The sequence below is a fragment of the Idiotropiscis lumnitzeri genome, chromosome 8 (genome assembly GCF_059441095.1).
Source record: "Idiotropiscis lumnitzeri isolate Australia: NSW breed Sydney's pygmy pipehorse chromosome 8, RoL_Ilum_1.0, whole genome shotgun sequence".
Classification (NCBI taxonomy): Eukaryota; Metazoa; Chordata; class Actinopteri; order Syngnathiformes; family Syngnathidae; genus Idiotropiscis; species Idiotropiscis lumnitzeri.
This window is the reverse complement of record NC_142398.1, coordinates 2,113,604-2,132,120: the sequence shown is the minus strand read 5'-3', so window position 1 is coordinate 2,132,120 and position 18,517 is coordinate 2,113,604. Positions and strand designations below refer to the sequence as shown.

At 42.6% G+C, this 18,517-nt stretch overlaps 1 protein-coding gene across 8 annotated transcripts in view; it reads right to left on the bottom strand.

Annotated features, from left to right (window-relative positions):
- LOC148331485 (protein ELFN1-like) overlaps positions 1 to 18,517 on the bottom strand; it is a 171,894-nt gene that overhangs the window by 112,025 nt on the left and 41,352 nt on the right. For 2 of the 8 annotated variants that reach the window (XM_088303767.1, XM_088303771.1), the window contains exons 1-2: positions 14,130 to 14,580; positions 1,445 to 1,538 (exon numbers count right to left, since the gene is read on the bottom strand). The exons of 2 other annotated variants lie outside the window; for them this stretch is intronic. The gene's annotated coding sequence lies outside the window, so the exon portion shown is untranslated. Of the gene's footprint in view, positions 1 to 882; positions 1,246 to 1,444; positions 1,539 to 14,129; positions 14,581 to 18,517 lie in introns of those variants that run through there. 4 more of the 8 variants (XM_088303768.1, XM_088303772.1, XM_088303773.1 and 1 more) reach the window with 3 other exon arrangements.

The following is an 18,517-nucleotide window of genomic DNA, read 5'->3' as shown; positions in this document are numbered from 1 at the left end:
GCAGTACTGGCATGCGGTGGACAAATTCATGCTTGTGTACAGTTCAATTAAGGCAGATGAACAGAAGTGTTTTCCGTCCTCAATGCAATGCAGTACACACACGCACATGCACACGCACGCACAACACAGGATTCATGAGCTTATGTAACACACTTACTGCTTCTTATCCCAAATTGTTTCACTGTTTGTCTGTGTGCATTGCTATGTTCCAGGACAACTGTGTGCAGTATCCGTTTGTGCAGCAAATGTGTGCTCGCGGCGACCGTTAACGACTGATTAAAGCAGATTTGCCACATAGGCGAACATTAACTCCCATGATGCCTCGGCACTCCCGTGAAATCATCGCCCCAAGTATGGAAGTAGTGCAATTGATTGGAGAACAGGCAACTCTACCAAAGTCAAACGCCCAGAGAAAAGATGCAGATTGTTTAGTGTCGTTTGTTAGCTGATGAGTTGATGCTCGCTGTTAGTGATAATAACATTGTTTGCTTGTCAATGTCAGGGAACATATAGAAGAACAATGTACTTACTATACGTTCAATTGAAATTCATTTCTTTCAGTTTTATTTAAAATTGTATACAAACAGATACAAATTGTATTACTTTTGCGTGTACTTTTTTAGTTGAATGCTACAATGGATGGTTGGGAACAGGCCAGCCCCCAAATGTAAAAAAATCCACATTTAATAGATGCCCTTTATACATAAATGCATTCAAGGAAAAAAATAATAATGATATATATATATATATATATATATATATGTATGTATTTACATATATTGTACATCCCTCTCATATTGTATATTCTCTCTCTCTCTCTATATATATATATATATATCCATATATATATATATATATATATATATATACATCCATACATACCTATATATTTATGCATTGCACCACACAGTTCGCTGATCCGACTGGTTAGCACGATGGCCTCACAATGCGGTCGTGGGTTCGATTCCAGCTCCGGCCTTCCTGTATGGAGTTTGCATCTTCTCCCGTGCCTGCGTGGGTTTCCTCCGGGTACTCTGGTTTCCTCCCACATTCCAAAAAAATGGATAGCAGGTTGATTGGACACTCTAAATTGCTCCTAGGTATGAGTGTGAGCGCGGATGGTTGTTCGTCTCTGTGTGCCCTGCGATTGGCTGGCAACCAATTCAGGGTGTACCCCGCCTACTGCCCAAAGACAACTGGGATAGGCTCCAGCACCCCTCGCTACCCTAGTGGTACAGATAATGGATGGATAAATTAAGGCAGACGGTTGCTGATAATATATATATATATATATATATATATATATATATATATATATATATATATATATATATATATATATATATATATATATATATATATATATATATACAGAGAGAGAGAGAGAGAGATGTACACGCAGTACATATAAACATATGTACATTAGCAGAGCTGGGTACTTGACCTTTCTTTGCCAGTCAGTCCCCCGCCCTCCGGCCGCTATCTCTGTACCAATCCAGCCTCGACCCTCCGGCCTTGTCCATAAAAATTGCCCAACCCTGTTCCGACACCAAGAAAAACAAAAAAAAGCATTGGTTCATGACGCCACTGCAGGAGAGATGTTAACGGCAGAGGTTTATTTCAAGATCATTGTATATGAAGAGACGTGAGACAGCAGTGTGCGTTCAAGCGTGCCTGTATTTCCTTAGTCTGACACCACGTAACTCGCTTCTCCCATCTGCTACAGGGTCATACCATTGTAAGAAGGGCGGGGGCAACACTAAAATCCCTATAACAATAATTAGCTGGCTAATTTACTATTCAAATCAGCTTACCTTATTATGGTACCACCTCCAGCCTTTGTTAATCTAACCCTTTTTAAAAAAAAATCTGATTGTCAGCACTCAAGCAGTTACAGTTGGGCACAGGGCCAAAATAATCATCTGAAAAGCTCGGTCGTGACTCTTAATCAAAAAAATATAAAATAAAAAAATAGCTCTTAGATTTTTGCTCAGTCAGAGTGAAAAGGCGCATCTGTTAAATCTCATATCCAATTCAAGCCGGAGTCTTTAAAAAGCATGCGGGCAAAGGGACCCGAGGGGGCGAGATGAGGATTCCCCGCAGCAGAGGCATCATTTAGCAGCACTCTTCCGAGGCATCTGACAATTGCCTGTTGCCTTTCAGCCGGCGGCGACGCATTAAATATGTAAAGTCGTTTGGCCCGACATGGCTCCAGAGTGGCAAGCTGGAGAGTAAGCGCAACGAAAACATTCCGGGTGATGTCAAGCCAGCTGCACAAAAATGACACCCGGTTTTGCCACTTATTTGGAAGTGCATTTTTTACAGTGACCTTGAAGAATCATGTTTGTTTTTCTTAAAAATTAAATAAAAACTACTGCCCAAAGACTGCTGGGATAGGGTCCGTGAGGACAAAGCAATTCAGACAAAGGCTGGATGCATGGATTTTTTACTTATAATTATTCTGATTTAAAAATAAATAATCAGTCTTTTCATAATTTCACCTAACATTGTTTGCTAGGTGTTTTTAATGAAAACTAAAAGACAGTCTAGACTCCAATTAACAAGAATATCTTTCTTAAAAAAATATTTCCTAAATAAAGGAAAAGTAAATGTTCACAAAACTCAACATTTATAATACAATAATACAGTACAATTTTTATATAAAGATAACAATTACATTCGGTCACATCCTGCAGTCGCCCAATCTGGTTTGACTTTAAAAGTATACTGTACTGCAAATTGCAGGCATTTTTATTTTTATTTTTTTTTCTTTCGTATGTTTAATGAAGCTACATTGGTACCACTCTGTTGATAGCACAAAATGTGCAACACACCTTCATATTTTGGGTTTTAGCGGACACAAACTCAAGTGACTTGTGAATCTTTCACCTTTCTCTTGTTTATGAGCACCAGTCATCACTCGGCGGCATGGTGGCCGACTGGTTAGCACGATGGCCTCACAGTGAGAGACAGCATCGGGCGTGGGTTTGATCCCGGCTCCGACCATCCTGTGTGGAGTTTGCATGTTCTCCCCGTGCTTGCGTGGGTTTCCTCCGGGTACTCCGGTTTCCTCCCACATTCCAAAAACATGCATTGCAAGCAAATTGAACACTCGAAATTGCCCCTAGGTATGAGTGTGAGTGCGGATGGTTGTTCGTCTCTGTGTGCCCTGCAATTGGCTGGCAACCAGTTCAGGGTGTCCCCCGCCTACTGCCCGAAGATAGCTGGGATAGGCTCCAGCACCCCCGCGACCCTAGTGAGGAGAAGCGGTACAGATGATGGATGGAGTCATCACTCGTCAATGCGCTAAAAACTATGACGTCACACATCCAGATGGAAATACTCCCACAATTTCAATTTCAGATTCCTTTTTTTTTCGCCTTCTATAATGTATACTTGAGTGAGCACTAAACAGCACTATATTTTATTTTCCATTACTTAGATTTACGCTCCACAATGTGCGTGAGTGAGGGACCTTAGCTGAGAAGGGTGTGCTGTTTTTTGTAAACCTTGTCAATTCTTTCTCAGTATTGCCTCTTGCAGGCGATAATCCACGATGTCCTGTGCTAGTGAAAAATGCTGTTTTCTCAAATAGTGCTGTTACTTGATAAGCCAATAGACTACAAAGGCGACACTTTGTCATTTTAGAAAAGTATGTGGAGTCTGACGACGTGCGTAAAATGGGATGCGTGAGATTAGTCCTTACAGAAAAAATGCGTGATTTAGAAGGAAGGAGATGTCACTGTCTACCGTGTACATTTGTATTTATATATTTAGATTTGCACCTCGGTCAGCTCGCACTTCGGATAATGTGTCAAGAAATTGCCTTGTGTTATTTCAACAGAAGCAGTTATTTCAACAGAAGTCAACCTGCTGTCATTCAAATTCGACTTGATTTAATCACGTTCATCTTACAAAGAGGAAATTATTGATTACCAGTTACATGTCAGATTTAAGTAAATGAAATGGGCAGTCAGTATCCTTTTTCAAGTGTGTGTGAACTAGAATTTTATGAAACTGATGGCTTGCCAGCCTTTCATTGTTTCTTTTGAATGCTCATGGTTCATCATCATATATCAAACAATATATATTACTATGATTGCACTGCAGTTTGTTTCAAGGGTTTGAAACAGCACTCGAGCAGTCAGTTGAACTTTACAACCATCTACGGTCCATAAATGGAAAGTGCCACAGTTTAATTTTTCACAATTTTCCAAACTCTTAATAATGCTTTTCCTCCACTTCTGTAAATCTAAAGAATAAAAAAAATTAGAATTTTTTTTAAAAATAATGGCATTGCAGTCTCTTTCAAAGGGTTCTCAGCAGTTCTCATGCAGACCAAGTAGAATAACAGAATGAAATTTGCTCCTATGCCTCAACTACTGGAATCAAAATCCAAAATGACGAAATCCTTGGCAGTCTGTAACTCAGAAAGTCAGATAAGAATTTTTCGAAGCCAAAGAAGAACTTATTTTTTATTTTCAAAACCACAGAGAGATGCGACGGCAGTTTAATCAGGTAGATGTCACGCTCCGAACATCATCTAAAGAATGCTCAGCAAGCTATTTTTCATGTCATTCCGACATGACAAGCATGAGGAAGGAGGTGTAAGGTTCAGAAGGGTAGAAAATGAATGAGAATAAGAAAGAAACAGGAACAAAACAAAAGGGAGGGTGATAGTCAATGCTGGCCTGAGGCCTATGCTGTGTTGTGCCAACGACTGACGTCCAATTATCCAACCACACTGGAAGCTGCTTTGTCCTGTTTCACTCTGGCCAGGCCCAAATCACCATCTTGATAAATCAGCCCGCCAAGTCCATCCATCCGGCGGCTCCAGGGCTGACTCGTGCGGGTGGGGGGTATGGTAGGCACTTGATGGATGCTTCCGTCGATGCGGGTGGCGAGAGACAGAAACTGAACTTTATCATCGCCACCGATCTCTCCCTCGCTCTAAATTATCTGCCGCTTTGTTCCCTGCCTGTTTGACAAAGGTTATGTGTTCTGCACTTGTTTTTCGATAATCTGATTGTTTCAAGGCAGAACTCAGAAGACTCCACTGCAACTTATTGTTCGACAGATTTCTCAGGTTTCAATTAAAAATATCCTGCAATTTGTTGCTCTGCAAATTTTGTAGGGCTAGATTTGAACTGCTCCACCACTTGTCGCTTGGCAGAATTTGCATGGCCCCAGCAAATTAATGCAAGGAAGAATTTGAGGCCTAAATTATAAATGCTCCGTCACTTGTTGCCAGGCAGCGTTTGTAGGGCTTGATTGTAAGTGCCCTGGCAATTGTGACAAGGCAGGATTCGCAAAGCTCCATTAAAAGTGCTTGCTTGGCAGATTTGCCCACAAACTTGTGATTTGGCAGAATCCCTAGAATTTTAACTTCCTTGTCACTTTCCTAAATGGGTTTTGTTGGGCGGAACATAGGGGGTTTATTATAACCATTGTGCCTCTTTGCTAATGCTACTGTACTATTAAAACAACTACTAAATACTAAATACATCGTAAATAAGAAGCTGTTGTGTATGTTCCATGTGGATCAAATTACGAAAAAATTAAATAATGCTAATCATTGCCATAATCATGACACACATTTTGGTGCTTCAATGGTTTTAGGTTATTTTGGATGTTGCTGAATCCGGACATTTTTTTTTCATAGTTGGCATTAGTGTTTGAGATATTCCACTTTTTTTAATGCTCAAAATAAACACTTGTTGACATGAGCATTGGCTTTATGCTACAACTTTGATGAGACAAGCAGGTCCATAGGGTTGTCTTTCATTTTTGATATGATATCATGAAAAAAGCAAAAGACAAGCCTTTTATATACAAATCAAATTTCATGTGAAAATCATGCAAAATTTTGAAAATTAGGCCATATTAACAGTACACAACCGATTTTGGTAATGTCTGACGTGCTCCTCTGCAGCACGGGAGCGCCGCAGGGAACTGTTCTGGCTCCCTTCCTGTTCACGCTCTACACCTCGGACTACAAATACAATTCCACAATCTGTCACCTGCAGAAGTTCTCTGATGACTCTGCGATTGTCGGCCTCATCACTGACGGTGACGATCGGGAGTACAGAGGGGTTACTTACGCACGGTTTTGTGGACTGGTGTCAGCAGAACCGCCTCCAAATCAACACTGGGAAATCCAAAGAGCTGGTGGTGGATTTCCGCAAGCGTCGGCACTCTCCACCTGCACCAGTGAATATCCAGGGAACAGACGTTGAGAGGGTCTCAACTTACAAGTACCTGGGTGTTCATCTGAACAATAAATTGGACTGGAGCGACAACGCAGACGCTCTCTATAGGAAGGGTCAGAGCAGACTCTTCCTACTCAGGAGGCTGAGGTCCTTTGGCGTTCGGGGAACACTCCTCAGGAACTTCTATGACTCTGTGGTTTCATCGGTCATTTTCTATGGAGTGGTCTCTTGGGCAGGAGGCATCTCGGGCCGGGACAAAAAGAGACTGGACAAACTAGTGAGGAGGGCCAGCTCTGTCCTGGGCTGCTCCCTGGACTCTGTGGACTCAGTGGGGGGCAGGAGGATGATGGCAAAACTGTCATCAATGCTGGACAACCCAGCCCACCCACTCAATGACACTTTTAGAACACTCCACAGCTCCTTCAGTGATAGACTGTTACACCCTCGCTGTACCAAAGAGAGATTTCGTCGCTCCTTCCTGCCGGCTGCTGTCAGACTTTTTAAAAAGAACATTAGGTCAGGCCTACAAACGGGCGGGCATTCGTGCAATTGTGCAGTCCTAGGATGCAATATACACTACTACTGTACTTTCAGCCAATGGTGTACTTAAATATTGACCAATGATGCATTTTGTTTACCATTACAGTATTCTTATCACTGCAGTATTTCTACCATTGCAGTACGTTCACTATTACAGTACTTTTATCATTGCAGTATTTTTTATCATTGCAGTATATTTTATCATTACAGTACTTTTATCATTGCAGTATTTCCTATCATTGCAGTACTTTTACTATTACAGTACTTTTATCATTGCAGTATATTTTATCATTGCAGTACTTTTTACCATTGCATACCATTTTACCACCACTCTGTGTGATCTAAATCTTTGCTGCTGTAACACCTCAAATTTCCCCATTGTGGGACTAATAAAGGACATCTTTATCTTTAAAAACAGGTGACATCATAGCACAAACACTACTTTTAATAATGAGCAACGTGCATGTCGTTAACTGTCCAAGCACATTAATTACCAATCAATTAATTGTCAAAAATATTCGTATCTCAAAAATGAGAGCGGATTCAAATAACGGGATCTCATTCTCAGTGTCAGCAGCCCTAAATTATTCTGAAACCTTTGAAATATCTTCTAATATCTTGAAGTTATCATTATGAAAAGTAAGAATCATTATCAAATTCAAAATCTTGATAAAATAAAAGAGGCAGAATCCATTGGAATCAATTATAATTTCCTCACCACATATTGCCAGGCAGAATTTGGGGGGCTAAGTAATCAAAAAGAATTAAATCAAATAGTATTAAGCACATTTTTTCACAGACTAAGCATGCTCCTCAGCGCACTGAAGTGCACCTTCAACACATCTCAACACATCTGCCCTTTATAGAGCATGATAAATAAAATGTTCCCGACACTTGTGACAAAAAAGACTACTTTCTGTATTTGCACCTTTTTCCAGGCTCAAACCAAGAAAGCACAGAAGTGTTACATCGAGAAAAGTAAGTGCAAGAGAGTACAGGAGAAGAGCAAAGGAGTAGATGGACGTACTGCCAAAGGGAATGAGGCGCATTATCTCCAACACCAATTGTCATTGATGGTGGACCGTATCACAGCAGGCGCCCTGGTGGCTGCCAAGATGCCACCGGCGAGTGGCTCGACCTGGCCATGGATGCGCACATTAGAATTTTTTTGTCTTCCTCAGCCTCATCCACCACATCACTCCACATCACTCTGTTGGTATTGCACAAACGACGACAGCTGTTGTCACCCCAAGACAAAGAGATGAGAGAGCTGTGGGGCATCCCATAATTAGGAAAAAGAACCACCCGCCACTTATTGCGAGCCATCTTTTGCTTTTGATTAGATCTGCCCCATAGTTGTTGTTCAGCAGAAGTTGTAGGGCTAACTCCCCCATTGCATGTTGCAAGGCAGAATTAGACAGGCTTGATATTAACTGCCCAGGCACTTGCTGTTAGGCAGAATTTGGGGAGCTCAATTACAACCTCCCTGCTGCTGTTATTAGGCAAACTTTACCGGGCTTGATTATAACCGCACCTCCACTGGTTGCCTGTAGATTTCCTAGGGCTCGACAATAACTGCCCTGCCGCTTGTTGCTAACCTGAATGAGTAGGGCTTGGCAGGGTTCAATAATAACTCCCTGTGGGGTGTTGCTAAGAAAATTTCTGAGGTAACAAAAAGTACCCCGTCAGGCAGAAGTCGACAGGCTCAATCAGAACTGCTCACATGATTCATTCACATCCTATGATTGGTTCCGAGGCAAACTGCACGGTGCACGGTTATAACTACACGGTAACTTGATGCTAAGACAGAATTTGCAGTACTTGATTATCACTGCTCAGAGGCATCTGTGATGTTGCCCAATGTGGTGCCGCCCCATTACTGTGGCAATGCCTGTCACCACCGCAGCAATATTTATCCAGGCGGCGCAATCTCAGCTGACATTTATTAGACTGCGTACATCGGTGTGCATCTCAGGTCACCTAGCAAATATGTCACTGTGTCCCCTATGAAACAAATCATCTCATTGCGAGCAGGGAAACTTAGAAATGACTATAAGATCCAATACTAGGGGGAGGTGGACCAGTAGGAGGGGAGTGGAGTTATTATCCACCTTCTGAGACCTGTGAACTCTGCAACTAGTGACCAGACAATGTAATGAAGCCAAGTGATTGATACAGCAATCTGTTAGTAAGCAGTGATTAAATAAGAGTGTGAGAAAAAAGTTACGTGATTTACCCAACTAGCAATATCTGTGAAGACTGCCTAGTAACAAGTGACACGGGAAATTTGATTAAGATGATTGGTTACTGCCATGATTAACTGATTTCATTTATGTAGCTCAACTGCATGTATGAAAAGAAGTTAACAGCAAATGCAATGACTTGTGCAGCCAGTCTGAAATAGTCTGACATCAGAGCAAGTTGATGTTGATGATGTTGTCAGAGTTAATGATTTTAAATTCTGTTGTTCAAGTTGTTGATGTTGAGAGCATGAAGCTGTTGACAATCAGGTTGTTTCTGTTCTTGATGAAGTTGTTGATGTGGACATGGTTGATGACATCATTAACACAATCAAAAAAGAACTTGGCAGTTATGCTGTTGATGACGCTGGTAGTGAATTATTTTGTTGGTGTTGATTTTGTTTAGACTCATTTCATTGATGATGTTGCTGTTGTAAATTTTGTTTTTGAAGATTATAATGACACTGATAGTAAGTGACGATGATGTTGATTATGCAGGTATTGCTCCTGCTATTGAACATATTGTCAATGTTGTTTTTGGGTTGAGTTTCTAGAAATGCGCTATATAAATTCGATGGAGTATTATTATTTTTATTATTATTCAATTTTGTGATGCTGCAATTGTTAATATTGTTAATAATGTTGTTGAAGATAATGATGCAGATGACATTACTGCTATTGATTTTCTTAGGAGTTACTGTCATTGATGATGGGGACTTAACCACATCAACTACATTAAAAAAATCTTTCGAGACACAATATGCCACAGTGCTACATGATCAGTACATGATAACAAGCTATAATTAATTCTGATTACAGCCCAGCCTAATAACGGCCTCGTCATCCCTGTGCTCTGTTCATGTGCATTGAGTTCTGATCCTAGCAAGAGCACAAAGCGACTTAACAACATGAGCCTGCTTCATAACAGAGGCTCATTACACGTAAAATGATGCAATGTGACTCACTACACAACATGGACAGCAGGTATATTTGATGTCACCCTATAGAGCTGAGTGAACATACACTGAAGACACAGAAAAAAAGACTACAGTACATCAGAAGAAAGCAAACACGACACACACACACATCCCAGGGGATCTCATTGGTGTGATTGGCTTTAGGACCTTTTGCTGATCAGGACACACTTTTATGTTGCATCTACTTTTTCACTACATATAAAGATCCGAAAATAAATCTCAATGCGAGTGTGTAGCGTGTGTCGCTAGTATGAGATTACGCTATTATAGCTTTAATGATGCAAAATCTGCTCCTTCACGCGGCATTTACGTTGATGCAAAAAATGGCATTCTTTAGCTTTTACTGTCCTGCAATTTTACAGTGCTATTCAATTTAATTGATTTGAGTTGTTTTGCTCCAATGGTGACAATGGTAATGTCCATGCTGATTTGTTGATTGTGCTTTTGTTGTAGCTTCATCTTGCTGTTCGTGCTGATGGTGTCAATGAGGTCATTTGTGTTTTTGAGGATAATACAGTGAACCCTCGCTACTTCGCGGTTCACCTTTCGCGGGTTCAGTGCTTCGCGGGTCTAAAAAATATTCGGGGGCATTGTAGTTTCGCCGAGCGACACGACGGGTCGCTGGAGCGGTTAGACGGCCGGCGTGCGCCGAAGAAGAGCGTGGGCGAAGAGGACAGTGGACGAAGAAGAGCACGTTCCCCCGGGCAAGATCGGGGGCGACGTTTCGCGCGGTTCGGACCGTACCAGAGCTCCGGAGGAGGCCGGCCGGCGTGCGTGGCAGTTAAGCCGAAGAGGAGCACCTTCCCCGGGCACGGGCGGTGTCAAGCGGCCCCTAAATTTAACCGAATGGAAGCTCCGGAGGAGGAGGGCATGCTCGCGTCACAGTTAAGCCGAAGAGGAAAAACTTCCACCCGGGCACTAGCGGGGGCGACATTTTGCTCCGTTCGGGACCGTGCGAGAGCTCCGGAGGAGGCCGGCGTGCGTGGTAGTTAAGCCGAAGAGGAACACCTTCCGCCCGGGCATGAGCGGAGCGCGAGGCTGTCAGTTATGAATGAATAAATAAATAAATGAAGAATAAAGATAAAGATAAAAGATAAAGATGTCCTTTATTAGTCCCACAATGGGGAAATTTGAAGTGTTACAGCAGCAAAGATATAGATCACACAGAGTCGGCGGCGTAATGTAGCCGTTAATGTATAACATTAGCAGCAGACATTCATAAAAAGCATGCAAATATACACAGTATAAACGTATCTAAGTGTAAGGAAACACTCCTAATGCCACCTTTCATTTCACAGTGCACACCGGACGGCGTACCAGCAGGTAAAAGTCGAAGTAATTAAATAAATACAAAAAGAAGTAATTGAATAAATGTAAAAATAATGGCTGGGGAATAAAAAAATAATAAGTTTTAATAATAATTTTTTTTGTTATAACATGAATTTCACTCTCTCTCTCTCTCTCTCTCTACCCGTATATATATATATATATATATATATATATATATATATATATATACGGGTAGAGAGAGAGAGTGAAAAGAAAAAAAAAATATATATATATATATATATATTTTTTTTTAAGCATTTTTGAAGGTGCGCCGCTACTTCGCACTTTTTTTTCTTAAGCATTTTTGAAGGTGCGCCGCTACTTCGCGGATTTTCAGTTTTCGCGGGTGGTCTCGGTCCCCATTAACCGCGATAACCGAGGGTTCACTGTAATTATAATGTTGTTGACCTTTTTTTTGTTGTGATTATGATGTTGAAATGTTGATTATGTCATTGTTGATATTGTTGAAGATTTTATTTGAAGTTTTGCGTAGGATGTTGCTGATGTTATTGTAGTTGTGTTATGTTTTTGTTATTGTCTTTTTGTTCAAGGGATTATGCATTGCTTGCGAACGACAACTACGAGTCAACTACAGAGCATTCCTTTTCCTTGCCGTCGGCGTCCGTTTCAATGGCGGTCACATCGGACAGTGACTCTGATTGTTTCTGTGATGAATATATGCTCTTCGAGTCGAATAAGAGCAACAGCAGCAAAGACTCTTCATAAATTTGATACCATGCTAACTTTCTTAACTATATATATATATATTCACTCAAGCCCCAATTCGATTTATTTACCTCATTTTCCGGACCATAGGGCGCTGTCTTGCGACGCGCCTATTGCATAGATTAAACTACTCTGTCGTCCATCGGGCCTGATCCCCTTGGGAGAATTCAAGGTGCACATTAGCACAGACTGCTGGCCAAAGTCTTCGAATTGGCTGTGACAGCGGATGACACACTTACAGTCCCTTGCCAGATCGTGCGCCCTGGTCTGCAGCAGCGGCGAGATGAAGTTGTCGGGGATGTTTTATCATTCGTGTTATTGCAAGCAAGAAACGTCACAGGTTTAGACAACAGACTGCAAAAATATAAAAAAAATAAATAAAAACACACTACCCAAAGCCCACCACCACATCTCTCTAAACAGCCATGTGATTGGCTGAGGCTGCGTGGCTCCCAAGAAGCCATTGCTGTAATTGGCTGAAGCTGAGTGGCTCCCAAGAAGCCATTGCTATAATCTTTTTGTGTTATTTTTATTTCTTATGTGGATATAAATGGCATGAGAGATACATGTTTTGTGTTAATCTTATTTCTTCTTGTTTCATCGTTTGCTTGTATGCTGTGTTTTTTTTTGTTCTGATTTGAAACCGTGACTCTAAGGACCAGTCAAGTCCCTCCCCTGACGTTGTCGAGTACATGTCGTTCCATGTCGACTCGCATTGGTTAGAGTTGATGCTACTAGTCACGATGATGGTCTAAGAAGTTGTTTTTAGCGCAATACCTTATTCGCGTAATCACTGGCGAGCTACCATGGCCAAGCTGGCTTGCGCCTTGCGAGGCGTGCCCAGTATGAGTATTAAATATTGAAATAGCACCCTGACACGCTTGCCTCCATGCGCTTGTGTAATGGTGCAGTGATCCACAACCGAAATACTCATTGATGTATACGAAGAAAAAGATGTTCGTTAATAGTCCCACAATGGGGAAAATTGCAGTGTTACAGCAGCAAAGATATAGATCACACAGAGGCGGCAGCGTAATGTAGCCGCTAATGTTAGCAGCAGCAGACATTCATAAAAAGGATGCAAATATACACAGTATATACACGAATCCCCATGTATATACACACATCACACAACATATACAAGTGTAAGGAAACACTCCTAATGTCTGTGCATGGTACAGACGCTACAATGGTAAAGAAAATACTGAATGATAGAAAATACTGCAATGATAACAGTACTGTAATAATAAAAGAACTGCAATGATAAAAAAATACTACAATGATAGAAAATACTGCAATGATAAAAGTACTGTAATGATAAGAATACTGTAATGGTAAGCAAAATACAGCATTGGTCAATATCTAAGTACAGCATTGGATAAAGCACAGTAGTAGTGTGTATTGCATCCTAGGACTGCAGAATTGCACTAATGCCCGCCCGTTTGTAGGCCTGACCTAATGTTCTTGTTAAAAAGTCTGACAGCAGCTGGCAGGAAGGAGCGGCGAAATCTCTTTTGTACAGCGAGGGTGTAACAGTCTATCACTGAAGAAGCTGTGGAGTGTTCTAAGATTGTCATTGAGTGGGGGTCTGGGTTGTCCACCATTGATGATACTTTTGCCGTCATCCTCCTGCCCCCCACTGAGTCCAACGAGTCCTGGGAGCCTCCTGAGTAGGATGACCCTTCCTATAGAGAGCATCTGTGTTGTCGCTCCAGTCCAGTTTATTTTTCAGATGTGCACCCAGGTACTTGTAAGTTGAGACCCTCTCAACGTCTGTTCCCTGGATATTCACTGGTGCAGGTGGAGAGTGCCGAAGCTTGCAGAAATCCACCACCAGGTCTTTGGATTTCCCAGGGTTTATTTGGAGGCGGTTCTGCTGACACCAGTCCACAAAACCCTGCGTAACCTCTCTGTGCTCCCGATCGTCTCCGTCAGTGATGAGGCCGACAATCGCAGAGTCATCAGAGAACTTCTGCAGGTGACAGGTGGAGGAATTGTATTTGTAGTCCGAGGTGTAGAGGGTGAACAGGAAGGGAGCCAGAACAGTTCCCAGCGCTCCCGTGCTGCAGAGGAGCACGTCAGACACACAGTCCTGTGTTCTCACGTACTGTGGCCGGTTTGTGAAGAAGTCGTGGATCCATGTGATGAGGTGGTGGGCCACTCACGCCTGCTCCAGCTTGTCTCCCAATAGGGTGGGCTGGATGGTGTTGAAAGCACTGGAGGAATCAAAGAAAATCATCCTCACAGTGCTTCCCGCCTTCTCCAGGTGGGAGAGTGAAGTCTGGAGCAAGTAGATTATGACATCATCCACACTGATGCCAGGCTGTTATGCGAATTGGAGTGAGTCCATTGAGGAGCTGACCAGGGGGCGCAGATGGACGAGGACCAGTCTCTCCAGGGTCTTCATCAGATGAGACGTCAGCGCCACTGGTCTGAAGTTGTTGCGCTCCTTCGGATGGGGGTCTTTGGAACCGGAACCAGGCAGGATGTTTTCCACAGCTGGGGGACTCTGCCCAGCTTCAGGCTCAGGTTGAACATGTGCTGGACGATTCCACACAGCTGGTCTGCGCAGGATTTGAGGAGCTGGGAGCTAATCCCATCTGGACCAGCTGCCTTCCTCACCTTCATCTTCCTCAGCTGGTTCTTCACCTGAGATGTTGTGAGTAACAAGGCTGAGCAGGAGGAAGTGGTGGTTGTCTGATGTGGCTGGGAACTGGAGCCTGTGGAGAGAAGAGAGGAGAGAGAGGGGGTGAGGGGGTCTCATTCGCAGTGGCAGGAGGGGTTGGTAGGGGCTGCAGCAGGGGAGACTGAGCACGGGCAGGCATTTGATCAAACCTATTGAAAAATAGGTTCAATTCATTTGCCCACTGAAGCCCCCCCCCCTTTCTGGATCTTACCTGGTTGTCCGTGGCCTGAGATGGTCTTCGGGCCCCTCCAGACATCCCTGGCATTATTACGCTATAGCTGTTCCTCCATCCGCATCCTGTAGGATTTTTTCCCCTCTCTGATTCTCCTTCTCAGCTGACTTTGCACTCTCTTTTTCCTTCAGGAGAGCTTTAATGTCCGGTGTGATCCAGGGATTTTTGTTGGAGAAAACATCTTACTGTCCTGGAGGGAATGGTGTTCTCCATGCAGAAATTAATATAGTCTGTAATTGTGTCTGTTAGACCATTGATGTCCTACCCGTGGGCTTTGCTGAATACCTCCCACACAGTTGTGTTGAAACAGTCCTTTAAAGCCTCCTCGGCTTCTCCAGACAATGACTGAACTGTGCGTGTCACAGCTGGCTGCCTGCGGACCAGAGGTTGGTACACAGGCAGGAAAGCAACCAAGTTGTGATCAGCTTTGCCCAGCGGGGGGAGGACAGTGATGCGTACGCCTCCTTCGTGTTGGCATAGAAAAGGTCCAATATTTTATTGTCTCTGGTGTGGCAGGTTACATATTGAGTGAATGAAGGCAGAGAGGAGGAAGGAGAAACATGATTAAAGGCACCAGAGATAAGGAGCAAGGCATTTGGGTGCTGTGTTTGTAGCCTGCTCACAGCTGCAGTCAATACGTCACAGGCTGTCTCACTGTTAGCAGAGGGTGGCACGTACGCCGCCACCGCAATCACATGACTGAACTCTCGTGGTAAATAGATCAGACAAATGCTTACAGCTATCAGCTCAATGTCCCGACTGCAAAGTTGATCCTTAACAGTGATGTGACCAGGGTTACACCATCTATCATTAACAAACACAGCCAGCCCTACTCCTTTCCTCTTACTGCTCTCCAGTGTCCTGTCCGCCCGTAGGATTTAGAAGCCATCCAATTCCACGACGGCGTCCAGTGTTATCTCTGTTAGCCACGACTCCGTGAACATCAGCAAGCTAGCCTCCCGGAAGTTCCTCTCGTGCCAGGTTAGCGCTGTTAGCTCGTCCATTTTATTGGGAAGGGACCTAACATTCCCCATAATAACGGACGGGAGGACGGGGGGGTATCGTCTCCTCCTTGCCTGGCGTTTAGCCCCCGCACTCTTCCTCCTCAGCTCGCGAGGGATGTCGGGTCTCTCACCGGGAGCCGTAGCGGGGTTAGCACGGAGTGCTAGCAGCTCATCTCTTGTGGACACGATTCATAGCTCTGAGTTTCGTCTCCGGACACGATCGCGCAAAAACAGCCCCCGGCACCAATAAAACCACCGCAAGTTGGATGTCCATTGCTGCGATGAGGTAAAATAAATAAAACTGGGTAAAGGGAAAAACACTTAAAAAAGGCTCAATAGTGAACCAAGCTGCTGTAAACAGGCAGCCACTCGCGCGACGCCGGAACTGGAAGTGAATGAAACCAAAAAATATCCACTATGCCGAGTTGCACTATTATTATGAAACTACACTACCTATAATTATATATATATATATATATATATATATATATATATTCGGTACATTTGTGTCACGGTTCAATAATTTTTTCTCTACAAAAAAGATGTTTAATTATTTATTTATAGTTTATTGAAGTTACTAACATTTGTTTTAACTCAAAAGTCCACATTTTACATTTAATTAAATCTAAATGTAAACAGTACCATGAAAAATATAAGAATACTGTACTAATAAAAAATAGATTATCTGATGGAGAAATTTGCCATCTTCTGTAGTGCATACTAAGCAACAGAATGGTCCAGTGTACTTTACAAATAAATAGCTCCTTAGAAAATAAAAGTTTGACTATACTTATCTTCAGAAGTATTCTCAGCAGCTTATTAAACAAAAACAGAGCCTGAAAATAAACCAGTCTTGAATGGAGCTAAGGGCGGCACGGTGACCCGACTGGTTAGCACAATGGCCTCACAGTGAGAGACAGAAACGGTCGTGGGTTCGATCTCGGCTCCGGCCTTCCTGTGTGGAGTATGCATGTTCTCTCGTGCCTGCGTGGGTTTCCTCCGGGTACTCCGGTTTCCTCCCACATTCCAAAAACATGCATGGCAGGTTGATTGAACACTCTAAATTCCCCCTTGGTATGAGTGTGAGCGTGATTGGTTGTTCGTCTCTGTGTGCCCTGCAATTGGCTGGCAACCAGTAGGGTGTCCCCCGCCGAATGCCCGATGATAGCCAGGATAGGCTCCAGCACCCCCGCGACCCTAGTGAGGTGAAGCGGTACAACTTAATCTCTCTAATTTTAGATATATTAGGAATAATTTAGCTCTCGATTCATCAAAACTATTTTTAAATGCCATGATAATTTCACATATGACTTATTGCCTAACTAGTTGGGCAATGGCATGTAAATCCACACTAAAGCCTGTTGAAATTGCAAACAAACAGTCCTTGAAAATCTTGGATAAAAAGCCGAACACAAACCACCACTGTCAAATTATGAAGAAATATGAACTCCTAAACTGGGAAAATATACAAAAATATTCTGATTGTATTCTTGTGTATAAAATTCTCCATGGTTTGGCTCCACCTCCACGAAATAAATATGTGCAGAAGAATATGAACGGGTCAACCAGAGCAGGGTCTAGAGGTGACTGTATAGTTCCATTCAGAAAAATTACCTTTGGCCAGTCAGTGTTCTCATACAGAGCATCTCACACCTGGAACACAATACCAAATGCCATACGAGACATACCCACTCTCACTTCCTTTGATAAACACCTAAAAACCTGACTTCTTGAGAATCAAGTCTGTAATCATATTTCTTCTCAGTTTATATGATTACCATTGAGTAGGAAACCCTCTGTTTGTAATTTATGTTTGTGAATATGTCTTTGGAATTGTCTGTCGCGCTGTTATCAGTTTTTGGTTTTTACTACTTGAGACATCAGCTGACTTGTAGCATTTTAACAGTCAAGCACTTTTGCACTACAACACTTTAACAAGCATGAAAGCTTGCACTGCAGCACTTGACAACTCATACTCATTGCATTCAATGTATTTATATGTCCATTAGTGTGTTTCTTGAAACTGTACTGTATTTTAAAGTTATGTTATGTTTTCTATTGTATAGTCTAACATCAACCTGCTACAGGGACAACGGATGCAAATTAGCCATTGGCTATAATCTGGCATATTTACGGGAAACTGTTTGATTAATATGCACTGTCCCTGTATACTTTCAAAAAATAAAATAAATACAAAATACAAATGATGGATGTATGAATGGAGCTACGGATCATACCCATCTAAAGCTCCACATAAAACAAACGGAACTTTCATAAAAGGCCTGTTTAAAATCAAAACATAAATCACCCTGGAGGGGGGCGCGTTGCGATGCTTAGGGGGGTGCGTGGGGCCCTGGGGAACACTTTTTTTTTTTTTTTCCCATAGTCTTTGGACCGAAAAAGGCGATTTCAAACAACGCGAGTTTGAGCTCGTCAAAGCTGTTTGTGCCCCTAGTTCACGCAGTACTGGTTTAAAAAAAAGTGTCGCCCTTTCACGCAGTACTGATTTAAAAAAAAACATCGCCCTGTCACACAGTACTGATTAAAAAAAGCATCGGCCTGACGCTCATTGAC